This window comes from Dermacentor albipictus, unplaced genomic scaffold (genome assembly GCF_038994185.2).
Source record: "Dermacentor albipictus isolate Rhodes 1998 colony unplaced genomic scaffold, USDA_Dalb.pri_finalv2 scaffold_13, whole genome shotgun sequence".
In the NCBI taxonomy this organism is placed as follows: Eukaryota; Metazoa; Arthropoda; class Arachnida; order Ixodida; family Ixodidae; genus Dermacentor; species Dermacentor albipictus.
The window spans coordinates 2,954,998-2,968,374 of NW_027225567.1; positions in this window are offsets into that span (position 1 = coordinate 2,954,998).

Genomic DNA, 13,377 nt, shown 5'->3' on the forward strand with positions numbered 1-13,377 from the left:
GGGCGAGCGTCGTTCGCGGTCAGTCACGCGCGCGCCGTCGGCTGCTATCTTCGGAGCATGCGCAGAACTTTCGCCAAGTCGCGCGCCGTCCGCAAAAGCCGTCTGCGGAGTTGTGTTGGCGCCTTTTTCTTCGCGCGCAATTCATTGTGGGTCGACGCAGTCGGCGGTGCCGGCGTGCGAATGGAGCAGGAGCCAAATCTGCGCCGGGCCCGTCGGGGCGCGCTGGCAGCCGCCGGTTACGTCGGCGCTGCAGTGCGTCGGACTACAGAAGGCGTTGTTTTCGCCAACGTAACGTAGCGTGCGCGAGCACGCGCGCGCGCGCGCGTTACGTCGGACTATAAACAGCCAAACGGCCTTTACAGGGCCGTTTATAGTCCGACGTAACGCGCGGGCGTACCATATTGTACTCTTTGTAATGTAATAAAAACGCTTCGGTTATTGATAAAGAATGTTTGTAGGTTAAAATTGCGCTTACTACGGCGCCTCTAGCGGGAGATAATGCGCTCAACGCGGAACCTTTTGAATTTGTGTACTATGCCTGTTTCTTTAGCAGCGCCGCGTGGTCAATTTTTTCGCCCTCTGTGGCCATTTGTTGAACTTGAGTGTTCGGGGCCGACACCTATACACACATGAGAAGGGAAACTGTACCTTCCAGCAATGCCTCCTTTACTAGATGCCCGCCGCGTTGCTCGCTTTCTCATTGTAGCGGCGGTTCCCTTAGTTCAGCATAAATTCCGTGAGACGGCGCTCGTTGTCTTTTCAACTTCCGGCGAATGCGGCAGCGGCGGCTGAATGCATCCGCTGGCGCGTTATATGCGCGGGCGTCTGTTAGCGATTGTTATCGCGGGCCTCCGAGACGGTGACAGATGCCACGTTAATCTCAGAGGCCATAGCACGTGATTTCAAGTTGCAGGCGTTCGCCATGAGAAGCGCTCGTGGCCTTTTCGCGGAGGAGAGAAAAGGGAGAGGGCCCGGAACCAAGATACCGGACAACGCGGCAGGCATCTAGTAAAGGAGGCATTGCCTCCACAGTGCAACGGAAATAAGAGCAGCGTGGCGTCGTGAACTAAAGTATTCGACCGAGAGATGGCGCTGGCAAAATCAAAATGAATATTTGCTAATATTATCATCGTTACGTAGTGAGCCGCTGCGGTAAGCGGCTAGGGGGGGGGGGGGGGTTCTCTTGCGGTGCTGACTGGCTGGTTTTGGGAGTTTTGCTACCGCTTTCGGAGCGGTGTTCTTGTGTACGCTACTCTACAATGACTATCAATACCTTTATTATATCGCCAGGTGACCGAGAGGCCTTAACTGGCAAAAAAAAATCAGACAAGTTTGCATTGTTTATTTTCAATCGTGAATGAAGCAGCACATGCCCACAATTTTCGTACAGGTCAGGTGGGGCTAAGGCTGTCAATCAGTGAGTCTGCAACATACAGAAACACAGATAGTAGTCTGTTTAACGGAATTACAAACTGAAATCGAGGGAAGTTTTCTCACCGTGCTTTACGTGCCGCTAAAGCAATGACAAGTTATTGTGCTTGGCTACACTCGTACTTGTGTTGCGTACGTTGCTGTTTGACGTGTTTCATACTATACTAAGCTGTTTGCCTTCGACGATTTCAGCAAGTATAAAAAAAGAAACATAAGAAGTGCTCGCAAAGATGTAGTGTCAGTAAGGTAAGCTCGAGCTGCAATGTCGCAGTGTTTTAATAACACATTGGCGATAGGCACGAAGTGTACAGGGAAAAAAAACGTTATGCTAATTTTTAGATCACATATTGTGTGTACTTGATATTTCTGCTGGACATTTAGTGTTCCATTGCACCAGTAAAGGCTTTGACAATTGGAATACTCGAGGGAAAGTGAGGAACGTTATGGAGACGACAGTGCTTACAAGGACCTCTGCAAATATTGTGTATAAACAAGGACACTAAATAAACATACAAGTGTGCCCAACTAATGCTCACGGATCCTTGTAAAATGCAATTTACGGTTTCATGTTAACGAAACATCTCGGTTTTCGTTTTCAAACAATGCAAAAAGGTTACAAGGAGATGAACACTTCAGTTGTGTAACAGAGGTGAGCAAGGGAAGCATCAGCTTGTAGCCAACGTTTCAACAATCAAACATATTTGTGAGGGCCGTGACGAAAATAAGTTCCCATGCTGAGGCTTCCCTTGCTCGCCCACTGTTCATTGGCTCTAGGTTAAGCCAAACTTCGAGTATATTTCAAAAATTTGTGTGAACGCACTGTGGGAACTTGTCTGTGTGACGCTTCACTTGCTGATGCCTAAAGACTGTGCCTTGCTTTCTAGTGACCACAGAGGTGTGGTCTGTGTTAGGTTGCATGATTGGTTCGTAATTGCGTGCACAAAAGCATGCATGTCCATCGTCCCTCGGCACTGTAGTTTCGGCCGCTTTATTTCGGGCAAAGAGGAGGAGGAGGAGGAGCAACATTTATTAAAAAGAAAGGAGAAGCAGGTGTTTTCTGCTTGTGCGGGAGGCGCCCTTAGTCCAGGGCTCCTGCGGCTCTTGCTGTCTCCCGGGCCCGCCGCACCAGTTGCTGCTGGTTACGAGGGTCCGAACTAGTCAGCACGGCCTCCCACTGCTCGGGTGTGGGGTTGGGTATTTGCGGGGCCGCCTTCACGTTGGGGCACGCCCATGTGGTGTGATATAGCGTGGCGTATTCATTACAAAGGGGACATTTGTATGAATATAGTGTAGGGTGTATTGCGTGTAGTCTGCTTAAATTGGGGTATGTGTTGGTTTGTAGTTGTCGCCATGTTACGGCATCTTCATGTGAGAGGGTCTTGTGTGGAGGCGGGTATTGTCGTCTGTTCAATCTGTGGTGTTGTAGTATGGCGTTGTATTGTATAGGTACGGGCTCCATGGATGCGGCCGTATCCCTCTCTTGTGGCGCCCGGGAGGCATGAGCTCGGGCTACAGCGTGCGCACGCTGATTTCCACGGAGGGACTCATGTCCCGGAGTCCACACTATTTCAACGTCCGGGAATTGGGAGGCTTGTTTGAGGAGTCGGTGGGCGATTGAAGATATTCTGCCTCTCGCGTAGCTACGGCAAGCCGCCTGGAAGTCAGTAATAATTGTGACGTGCTCGTTGGTCAGACTAGAGGTGATGGCCAAGGCGATGGCTGTCTCCTCCGCTACGAGGGCGCTGGCAGTGCGGACCGTCATCGAGACCACCTCTTATAGGTTATAGTCGACAACGCTGGCCGTCATGGCTGCTTTTTGGGGGTACTGCGCGGCATCTGTGTATAGTGTGGTGGGGAGACTGCCATATTTTGTCTGTAGAGTTTTTGCGCGAGCTTGGCGACGATCGGCATGATGTTCCGGGTGCATGCTTCTGGGGATAGGGGCTACCTTGATGTGTTCCCGGAAGTTGGGGGCCAGATGAATTGCTTGTTCGTGGCCTTTGCCGTGTGTGGAGTAGCCTAGGCGCGCTAGGACTGCTCTTCCTGTTGGTATAAGGGCTAGTCGTTCTCGTTGGCTTGTGAGGTGGGCGTCTATAATTTCTCTTATATTATTATGGATTCCTAGGGCTTCAAGCTTGAGTGTCGCTGTTCCCAGTGGAAGGCCGAGCGCTTGCTTGTAGGCTTTCCGAAGAAGTACGTCTATTTTATCTAGTTCCTTGGGAGTGAGGGGCAAGTACGGGGCAGCGTAGGCAATGCGGCTGATTATCAGGGCCTGGACGAGCTGTATAATGTCGTCTTCTTTCAGTCTGTATTGTTTGGTTGTGATACGGCTGACCATTCGCATGATTTGGAAGGTGGTCTGCTTGAGACGTTGGATGGTGTATGCGCCTCCGCCGTCCTGTTGTATGTGGAGTCCGAGAATGCGGACGCGGTTTACTGTGGGTATTTCTTTGTCGTCGAGGGTGTGTGTGATGTGGGGTAGTTCATTGAGTTTTCTTCGTGATTTCTGTCGAACGACTAATAGTTCTGACTTCTCGGGGGATCGAGCACCGGAGACCACTTGTTTTTGCATATTGCTGGACGACGTCGGTCGCTTGTTGAAGGGCGTCTTGTTTCTCTCCTTCGGAACCAGTGGTGGTCCAGATAGTGATGTCATCGGCGTATATTGCATGCCTGATTCCTGGTATTGCGTTGAGTTTGTCAGGTAATTTCATCATAGCAATATTGAAAAGGGTGGGTGATAGAACAGCACCTTGTGGGGTTCCTTTGTTGCGAGTAGGTAACGTCGGGGTTCTGAGTGAGCCAATGCCTATTGTGGCCGTGCGGTTGCTTAGAAAGGCGCGTATATAATTGTAAGTATTACGACCACAGTTCGTGAGGCTTAGGTTTGTAAGGATGGTATGGTGAGCCACATTGTCGAAAGCGCCTTTGAGATCGAGTGCTAAAATCGCTCCGGTGTTGTGCGGTGAGATGTGTTCGAGGACTTGTTCCTTCAGCTGAAGAAGGATGTCGTGGGTAGAAAGGTGGGACCGGAATCCGAACATTGTTTCGGGAAAGAGGTTGCTGGATTCTAGGTAAGGTTGAAGCCGGTTCAGAATGACATGTTCCAGAAGCTTCCCTAGGCATGAAGTCAGTGAGATTGGTCTCATATTTTCTAAGCTGGAGAGTTTGGCTGGCTTCGGAATGAGAATGATGTCCGCGTGCTTCCAGTCTGCTGGTAGCGTACCCGCTTCCCAGTGATGATTAAAGAGGTCAGTAAGAGATTGAATGGTTCCATCATCCAGATTGCGCAGGAGCTTGTTATTTATTTTGTCCTTGCCTGGGGTGGTGTTTCGTGTGAGTGCATGGAGTGCTTGTTGCACCTCAGTGATAGTGATCGGCTTGTCGAGGTCGTAATTGTCGCTCCCGCTATAGGTTGGAGGTTTTTCTTGTGGGGGTTCGAAATCGCCTATGTACCGCGCCCGCAACTCCTCCAGGATTTCGTCATCAGAACCCGGATGGTTGTGGAGGATACGTTGAATTGTTTGCTGGCTAACTGCCTTGCTTTGTGTGGGGTCAAGAAGATGGCGTAGTAGCGACCATGTTTTGGCCGTGCTAACATTACCCTGCATCTTGTTGCATAGTTGTCACCAGTTGTGACGGGTGAGCTCCCCAGCATAACATTCCGCGGTTGCCGTGAGTTTCGCTATACGTAGTTTCAATTTACGATTATGTTTTTGGCGCTTCCATCTCCTAACAAGGCCTCGACGTGCTTCCCAGAGGTGAAGAAGGTGCGGGTCTACGGCCGGTATGTCTGTGGTGAGTGTGATCTGTTTTGAATGTCTGGCTACGTCTTGTAGGAGCTCTCGTACCCACTGCTCGAGATCCATAATACCGGTTGAGGAGTCATCCGCTCGCTCTTTGCGAAAAGCTGTCCAATCTGTGAGCGTTGTCTTTTTTATCGGGTTGCGTGCATGCGTAACGTTCAATGTGGTGGCAAGTATGCAGTGGTCACTGCCCAGAGTTTCCTCCGTGTTGTGCCAGGCAGCTTGCTGTATCCCTTTAGTGAGGGTGAGGTCAGGGCATGTATCACGGGAGACGCTGTTTCCTAGATGTGTGGGGTATGCGGGATCTGTGAGGATGGTGAGACGGTGCACTGTATGGTGTACTGCAGTGCAGTGCCTTTTGATGTGGCTGTCGTGTAGCCCCATGCCTGGTGAGCCGCGTTGAAGTCGCCTACAATCAGCAGACTATTATTTTTGGCTATGCCAATCGCTTTAGTCATCAAGTAGTCGAACGTGGCCTGCTTATGCTTGGGTGGGCTGTATATATTCAATATGAAAAGGCTCTTTCGGCCTCGTTGGAGCGGCAGGATCTCAATTAGGTTATGATCGACATCACTGCCGTCTATTGTATGTTGTGTGGTTGTGAGCGTTTTAGCTGTAAGTGTGGCCACGCGGCTTTCAGGCGTGGTGGTATGTGTGTTGTAGCCAGATTGAGTTGGGTGTGTGCCTGTTTCCTGTAGTGCGATTACGCTTGGTGTCGTTTTGGCATTACTTATGTACTGTCTTAGTGACCCTTGCTTGCGTTTGTAGCTGCGGCAATTCCATTGCGAGATTATGAGTGGGTTTTCGTTCCTGTGGTTGGGTTTGCTATTCGTCCTGGCTGACCGGTGGATCGGCAGGGTGTCCCTGCTCTACTTCCTGTTGTACTAGTGTTCTAACTTTCTTGCGTCGCTGATCTTTCGCGAGCCGTGTTTCTTCAATAACACTTGCCAGTTGCTGGATGCTTTGTTGCATTGCTAGGAGCTGCCGTTGCAGTACATCAACTTTCTCCTCGACTTGTGCGATTTCTGTCGGTTTTGCTGACTCCGCAAGAATCATCGGTTCAGAACGTTCTGAAGATGATGGCATTGAGGGTGCGGTTATTTGTGTGGAATGCTGAGTGGCAGTACGAGTGGCGTATAGTTCTGCAATCTGCGTGCGAAGTTTGTTGTTTTCTTCATGAAGGCGTTTGTTTTCTTCTCTGATGGCCTTTAGCTCAGCTAGGATTTGCAGTTGAACATCAGTATTGTTTATGGGTGAAGAATTGTGTGGGGTGGGTGCTGTGTGTAGACGCGATGACAGGGTGTTGTCTTGGTGAGCTGTGTGAGAGGGGAAAAGCCGTGCTGACCCGCTCACCACTTGTGATCCCGGTACAGCAGGTCCGCTGAGGTTCCGGGTCCCTCCTTGTTGGGTCCGCGAGCTCTGTTTCCCATTGAGCGTGCCTGTAATGTCGTGCCGCTTATTACGTGTCATCCTGCCTACAAAAATCGTCCGCCGCTTGCCACCATCACTTTTGGTCACATTGGTTCTCAGCATTTTCAGCAGTCAACGTTACTGTCACGATCCACCCGGGATCGTGAACAAGGGAAGGCTCGAGGCACCCTCCGATAGACGGACGCTCCGCAACGTACGTGGTGGTGCTGAACGATGACTGACCGCCGAGCAGCCGTGCTCGTCGGTGTTTATTGCGATGCGTGGACCAATGTTGCCTGCCGAGCTTGGCAGGCCACCGAGCCTGGCGGCGAACAAACATTGTACCTGAGGGGGCGTCACATGTTTGCTACACCCCCTTTCCCCCAGTTTGTTTGTTACATTAAAAACAAATGTCCATGTTCAAAATATGACGCTCTGCCTCCACCCTAGCTGGGTCTACGCTGCCTGCTATACAGGCGAGTAACGAACGGTCTGGTGGCCTCCGTTGTGGAGTACTCCGCCTGGGCACCAGTGTTGATGGGTCGGGTGTAGCAACGCCGGGTGCTGCCTGAGCCAGCATCGCTCCATCAGGAGAGTCCGTAGTGGTCAGCCTCATGAGTGGTGCTGGGCTCGATACGGGTCCAATGGGTTTCGCACCACTGGCTACGGTTGCCGCCTCCGAGGTGGGTGGCGCTCCGCTGGAAGCTACTGGTGCTGCTGCTAGTCCTCCTGCAGGCTGGAACTCAGAAGTGGCAGTCGAGGGTGCTGACCAGGTCCCGAGACGAGGCCTGACATGGTCGGCGTGTCTGTGCCACGTGGCCCCATCTAGCATGCGGACGAGCAGCGATGAGGCGCTGGCAGGTGCCACCACCTGTCCGACAGACCAGGGTGGGCCAGGACGGAAGTTCCTGGCGAAAACTGGAGCTGCCGACTCTGGCAAAGGCCCGGGATGGCATCCTTGGTCAGCAGCCAGCTTCTGCTTCAGCTGCTTCAAGAGCACTGTGGATGGGAGGTCCAGGTGCAAGACGTACGTCCGAGGGTGTCTCGACCATCCGACCCAGCAGGAGCTCACAGGGCGCACGGCCAGTGACATCGTGGGACGTGGTCCGGTACTGAAATAGTATCCGGGCAATCTGCGTCCGGAAATCCCCAGTCTGGCTCTTCTTGAGCTTGTCTTTGATGGTTTGCACCAACCGCTCGGCTGCACCATTTGAAGCAGGGTGGTACGGCGGATGCATCATCCGGCGGATTCCGTTTTTCGTCAGCCAGGACAGGTACTCTGCGCTGGCGAAGGTAGGACCATTGTCGGACACGATGACATCCGGCAACCCCTGGGTGGCGAAGACCTGTCGTAGCGCTACAATTGTCGCGCCTGCTGATGGTGTGCTGACAAGTAGAACTTCCACCCACTTCGAAAAGGCGTCCACCACCACCAGGAAGTAATAGCACCTGTGGGGTCTGATGTGGGATATCTCACACCGTACTCTTGGGACAAAGGAACGACAACACAGTAGTGCAAACAATCACAAGGGCATTTATTGCACCTTTCATACATCAATGCCTGCTAGCCGAGTTGCTATCCACAAAACATGCCGATGGGCGCGCGACAAATCTAGAAGTCCGACTCACCGCGTCCTCGCGAGCGAATATGTTCGCCCAAAGCTGGATCCCAACGCCTGGTCGTTCGCGTGTATAGTCACGCGAATCGTGGCGCGTTCGAAGCCGGCCACGCGAGGCGGTCTCGCAGATGCATCGGTCGCCGCGCGCGCGGAATGTCCGCGCTGTTCGGCGACCCGCCGGGCGACCCGCGACTCGCTGTCTCGACGCCAAGAGAGCAAGCGCCTTCCTTTCGGCGCCCAAGTAACCTCGCGGCAGCACAACACTAGCGCCATCTCTCGCACTGCGCCTGTACCACTTTGACCGCGCGGGCGTCACGCAGGCCACACGGCGAAGCGGGAGCACAGGAGACGCGCTATGCGGGAAAAACATCAGGGGAGGCGCGAGGGTCGCGCATCCCCACACACCTTAAAGGCTCCCCTTTAAGGTGCCACACGCTAGCTACACGCTAGCCCGAGCCCTGAAATTTATGAGCATTGACTCGTACTGATCGTCTTGCCTTGCAGGATTCAAACTGCACCATGCCCGGGTATGCTCAGCCATCGTGACAAGTTCCTAGCTGATGAGTTCACCCTTTGGAGACACAAGGCAAATTAAGTTTATAAATTGCACTAGTCTGTAATCTGTTCCTCCACCTTCCCTGGTAAGTTGCCAGCACCTGAATATGTGATGCTATACAAAAAGTAGTTCAGTTGTTCTGTCTCTTGTGATTTTCCAAATCATCTATATTTTCCCAACCAACCTATACATGGTGCTCTGCTCCTGTTGTAGCTGGTCCGCAATAAGGCTTATTGCACTACAGAAGTCTTCCTTTTTTTAAGCTTTGCATGCAATTGAGGAAATTCCACTCTTAGCTCAGCTACATCTGTAGTCAGCTGGGCTTGTGCAGCTTCTGTTTACGTTAATACATTATACAGCTTTTTGACATTGTAGTAAGTGCTTGAGCTACTGCTCCGACGGCTCTGGGTTTAGTTCAATATCTTCTAAATGTAATAGGAGTCAAGGGTAAAATACAGGACCGTGCAAAGCGAAAAAATTGCTGCCTGACTGCTAGCTTTGTAGTTTGGTGTTATTAAAATGATTTATTAAAACTACTTTTCTCCAACAGCCCTAAGTTTAATTCAATATCTCCACAAAGTCAACCGTAAAATGGAGGACTGCAGACAACGAAAATGTGTGGTGACCCTATTAGCTCGTCGTTAACCAAGGAAGGCTCCAGGATTTTTCGAATCGGGGGCACCCACGAGTGAGTTCCTTCAGGGGGGCAAGGAGGCTGGGAACTTTGTGTTGTGTTTTGACTAGATTTAACTGGACTGAAGGCCTTATAAACACATCAGTGTGAATAAGCTATTCCAGCATCACAGTAAAATTTAAATTAAAATTTAGTATATTTACACAGCAGTGCTTCTGCTAATAAAATGAAAATTTATATAGTAAACGGTAAAGCACGTACATAAACAAAATAGTTTTAAAGGGCAACCCCAGCAATTTTTCGATGTTCACTGATCTTCATAACATTTTGAATATAAGTTCTCTTTTACACTCCGATTATCTGTGCCAAACAATATGGCTGCAAGTCATTTAGTTTTCCTGAAATGAATTTTAAAGATTGATTTTGTTCCCGGCTCATGAGTTTCTGCTGGTCACCCTGCGTTTGTGATGTCAGATACACCCCCACATTCGCTGAAATCGCCGCTGTCTAGCACGGAAAATCCGTAAAAGCCTGTGTCTTCAGGAGACATCATCAGCTTCGCTTCCTTGGCGTTAGCGCCATGGGTGCTGCATGTTTACATTATGGTAGCGTAGGATCTGACGTCATCGACTCATCGTGACGTTATACAAAGCAGCTATCCATATCGGTTTCGGTATCTTGTTTATTGGTTACTTAAAATTATTGCTGAATTTCTAAGCAAATTGAACCAGCCTACCGGTCACAGGATTGTCAATGCCATCTGAAAATGACAATATCCTATTATGGTCAAAAAAATGTCGGAGTTACCCTATAAACAAAGAAAAGAAAAGACGAGTACCCAGCAGCAACAAAGTAACATCAGTTAACTATATCGCAATAGAGCTTCCAAAGAGTATATTTCACAACAGGACAGAAGACTAACACCTCTAAGCAAGGCACATATAAATTCCAACTTTGGTAAAGACGTGCTGGATCACAAAAAATAAATTAATACACTCTTGTGGCGCCAACTGGTGATCCTAAACGCTGGAAATGGGAGAAATAATAACAACAAGGTGTATGGGGAAAGAATAACAAAAACAAATAGAAGAGAAGAGAGAACTGCAAAAAATAGAGCACGCAAGAGGCATTTCAGTCAGTGTCACATTTGGTCATACAGTAAAGCAGGTTTCCCAAATGCAAATAGCAGCTCTCCGACTATGCACTGTTCACTACACAGGCTAGGCCACCGACGTGGCCTCGGACAGCACCCTATGCATAGAGTTCTCTATGACCCTGTGGGCTCCCTTCATTCGTCAGGCGGCTCAGCGATCGGCCCACCTATGTTTTACCTCCGCCGCGGGTCGGGCCAGTATTGCACTATCTTCGGGATTGGCCCAAGTATGGGGATTGCTTAACGCCTGCTTCACCTCCACCGCGGGTCGGCGCGCTATTGCACTAACTTCGGGGTCGGCCCACGTATGGGGAGTGCATAACGCCTGCTTCACCTCCGCCGCAGACCGGCCCGGCATTGTACTAACTTCGGGGTCGGCCCACGTATGGGGAGTGCCTAACGCCTGCTTCACCTCGCCGCAGGCCGGCCCGGTATTGCGCTAACTTCGGGGTCGGCTCACGTATGGGGAGTGCCTAACGTCTGCTTCACCTCCTCCGTGGGACGGCCCGGCATTGCACTAACTTCGGGGTCGGCCCGCGTATGAGGAGTGCCTAACGCCTGCTTCACCTCCGCCGCAGGCCTGCGCGGCATTGCACTATCTTCAGGATCGGCCCACGTATGGGGAGTGCCTAACGCCTGCTTCACCTCCGCCGCAGGCCGGCCCGGCATTGCACCAACTTCGGGGTCGGCCCACGCATGGGGAGTGCCTAACGCCTGCTTCACCTCCACCGCAGACCGGCGCGGCATTGCACTAACTACGGGGTCGGCCCACGCGTGGGGAGTGCCCAACGCCTGCTTCACCTCCGCCGCAGGCCGGCCCAGCATTGCACTATCTTCGGGATCGGCCCACGCATGGGGAGTGCCTAACGCCTGCTTCACCCCCGCCGCAGGCCGGTGCGGCATTGCACTACCTTCGGCATCGGCACACGCATGGGGAGTCCCTAACGCTGCTTCACCTCCGCCGCAGGCCGGCCCGGCATTGCACTAACTTCGGGGTCGGCCCACGTATGGGGACTGCCTAACTCCTGCTTCACCTCCGCCACTCGATGGGGGCGAAATGCGAAAACACCCGTGTACTTAGATTTAGGTGCACGTTAAAGAACCCCAGGTGGTCTAAATTTCCGGAGCCCTCCACTACGGCGTGCCTCATAATCAGAAAGTGGTTTTGGCACGTAAAGCCCCATATATTATTATTATTATTATTATCACCTCCGCCGCAGGCCGGTCCGGCATTCCACTAACTTCGGGATCGGCCCACGCATGGGAAGTGCCTAACGCCTTCGCTGTAAAACCAGTCGCCTTATAAACGTAGCCTTTAACATTATCGATGCTGTTACCAGCTTCTCAAAATTTTCAGCACCACTGGCCTAAAATTACACGCCTCCATAGAATGCTGCAGCCCGTCCCCGGGAGCCCAGGAGAAAAAGCGTGCCGTGCGCAGCCGGCGGGCGAGGAGAATCGTGGAGGAAAGCGTCGCGAGGAGGAGAGAGTCGCTATTTTAAAATTATCAGGGGGCTTTAATCTCGAAGATAGTGCAATGCCGGGCCGACCCGAGGCGGAGGTGCAGTTCGCCATTATCGGCCCACATACACAACTTCACTGGTTATTCTTCACACAGTGGAAGAGCACGGATTATTTTTCTTAAAGTCGTATGAACGGGGATGTAAAAGGAGCTTTGAAACGAGCTCTATACTCCGGACAATTTTTCTGCCACATAATGAGATGCTTTGTGCGTCTGATCTAGAAATGCTTGGGGCGCATCCCTTTGTGTGTGGCTTATTAAGCGAAAGCTTTAGATCTTTTTTTCAAGGTCGCGTTGGGAGGTATAGAAAATATGTGACCAAAAGAAGGCCGGAAGCGAACCAAAGCATCTGTATCCGCGTATATGAGATGATTACTGATTAGCAAAGTAATAATTGATTAGCCATAGTATTAAGATGAATTAAGGTGTATTAAAATGTATTAAGGAAAATTAATGTCGACGAAGGTGGATTAGAGGGAATGTAGGTGGATTAAGGTACATTAAGGAGCATAATTGAGGATTAATAATAATAATAATATTGGGGTTTTACGTGCCAAAACCACTTTCTGGTTATGAGGCACGCCGTAGTGGGGGACTCCGGAAATTTTAACCACCTGGGGTTCTTTAACGTGCACTTAAATCTAAGTACACGGGTGTTTTCGCATTTCGCCCCCATCGAAATGCGGCCGCCGCGGCCGGAATTCGATCCCGCGACCTCGTGCTCAGCAGCCTAGCACCATAGCCACTGAGCAACCACGGCGGGTTAATTGTGGATTAGGCTGGAATGAAGTGACTGAAGGATTAGGGTGCATTAAGGAGGATTATTGTGGATTAGGGTGGAAAAGTGAATGAATGGGAATTACGGTGCATTAAGGTGGATTACGATGGATTAAGGTACATTATGGAGGATTAAGGCTAGTTATGGTGGATGAACGATTGGTATGGCTGATTAAGGTTTATTACAGTAGGCTTTACAGCCGTAATCGTCCTTCGTCCACCTTAATCCTTGTTCATGCACCTTAATCCTCCTTATTACACCCTAATCGGTCTTAATACTCCATCAACTCTAATCAACCTTAATCGACCTAAATGCTCCTTCATCCACCTTAATTCTTTTTCTTACACTTTAATTCTTATTCATGCACCTTAATCCACTTTACTACTGCTTAATAACCCTAATCCACCTTAATACACACAAATCCACCTCCATCAACCCTAATCTGCCTTAATCTACCACAATCCATCC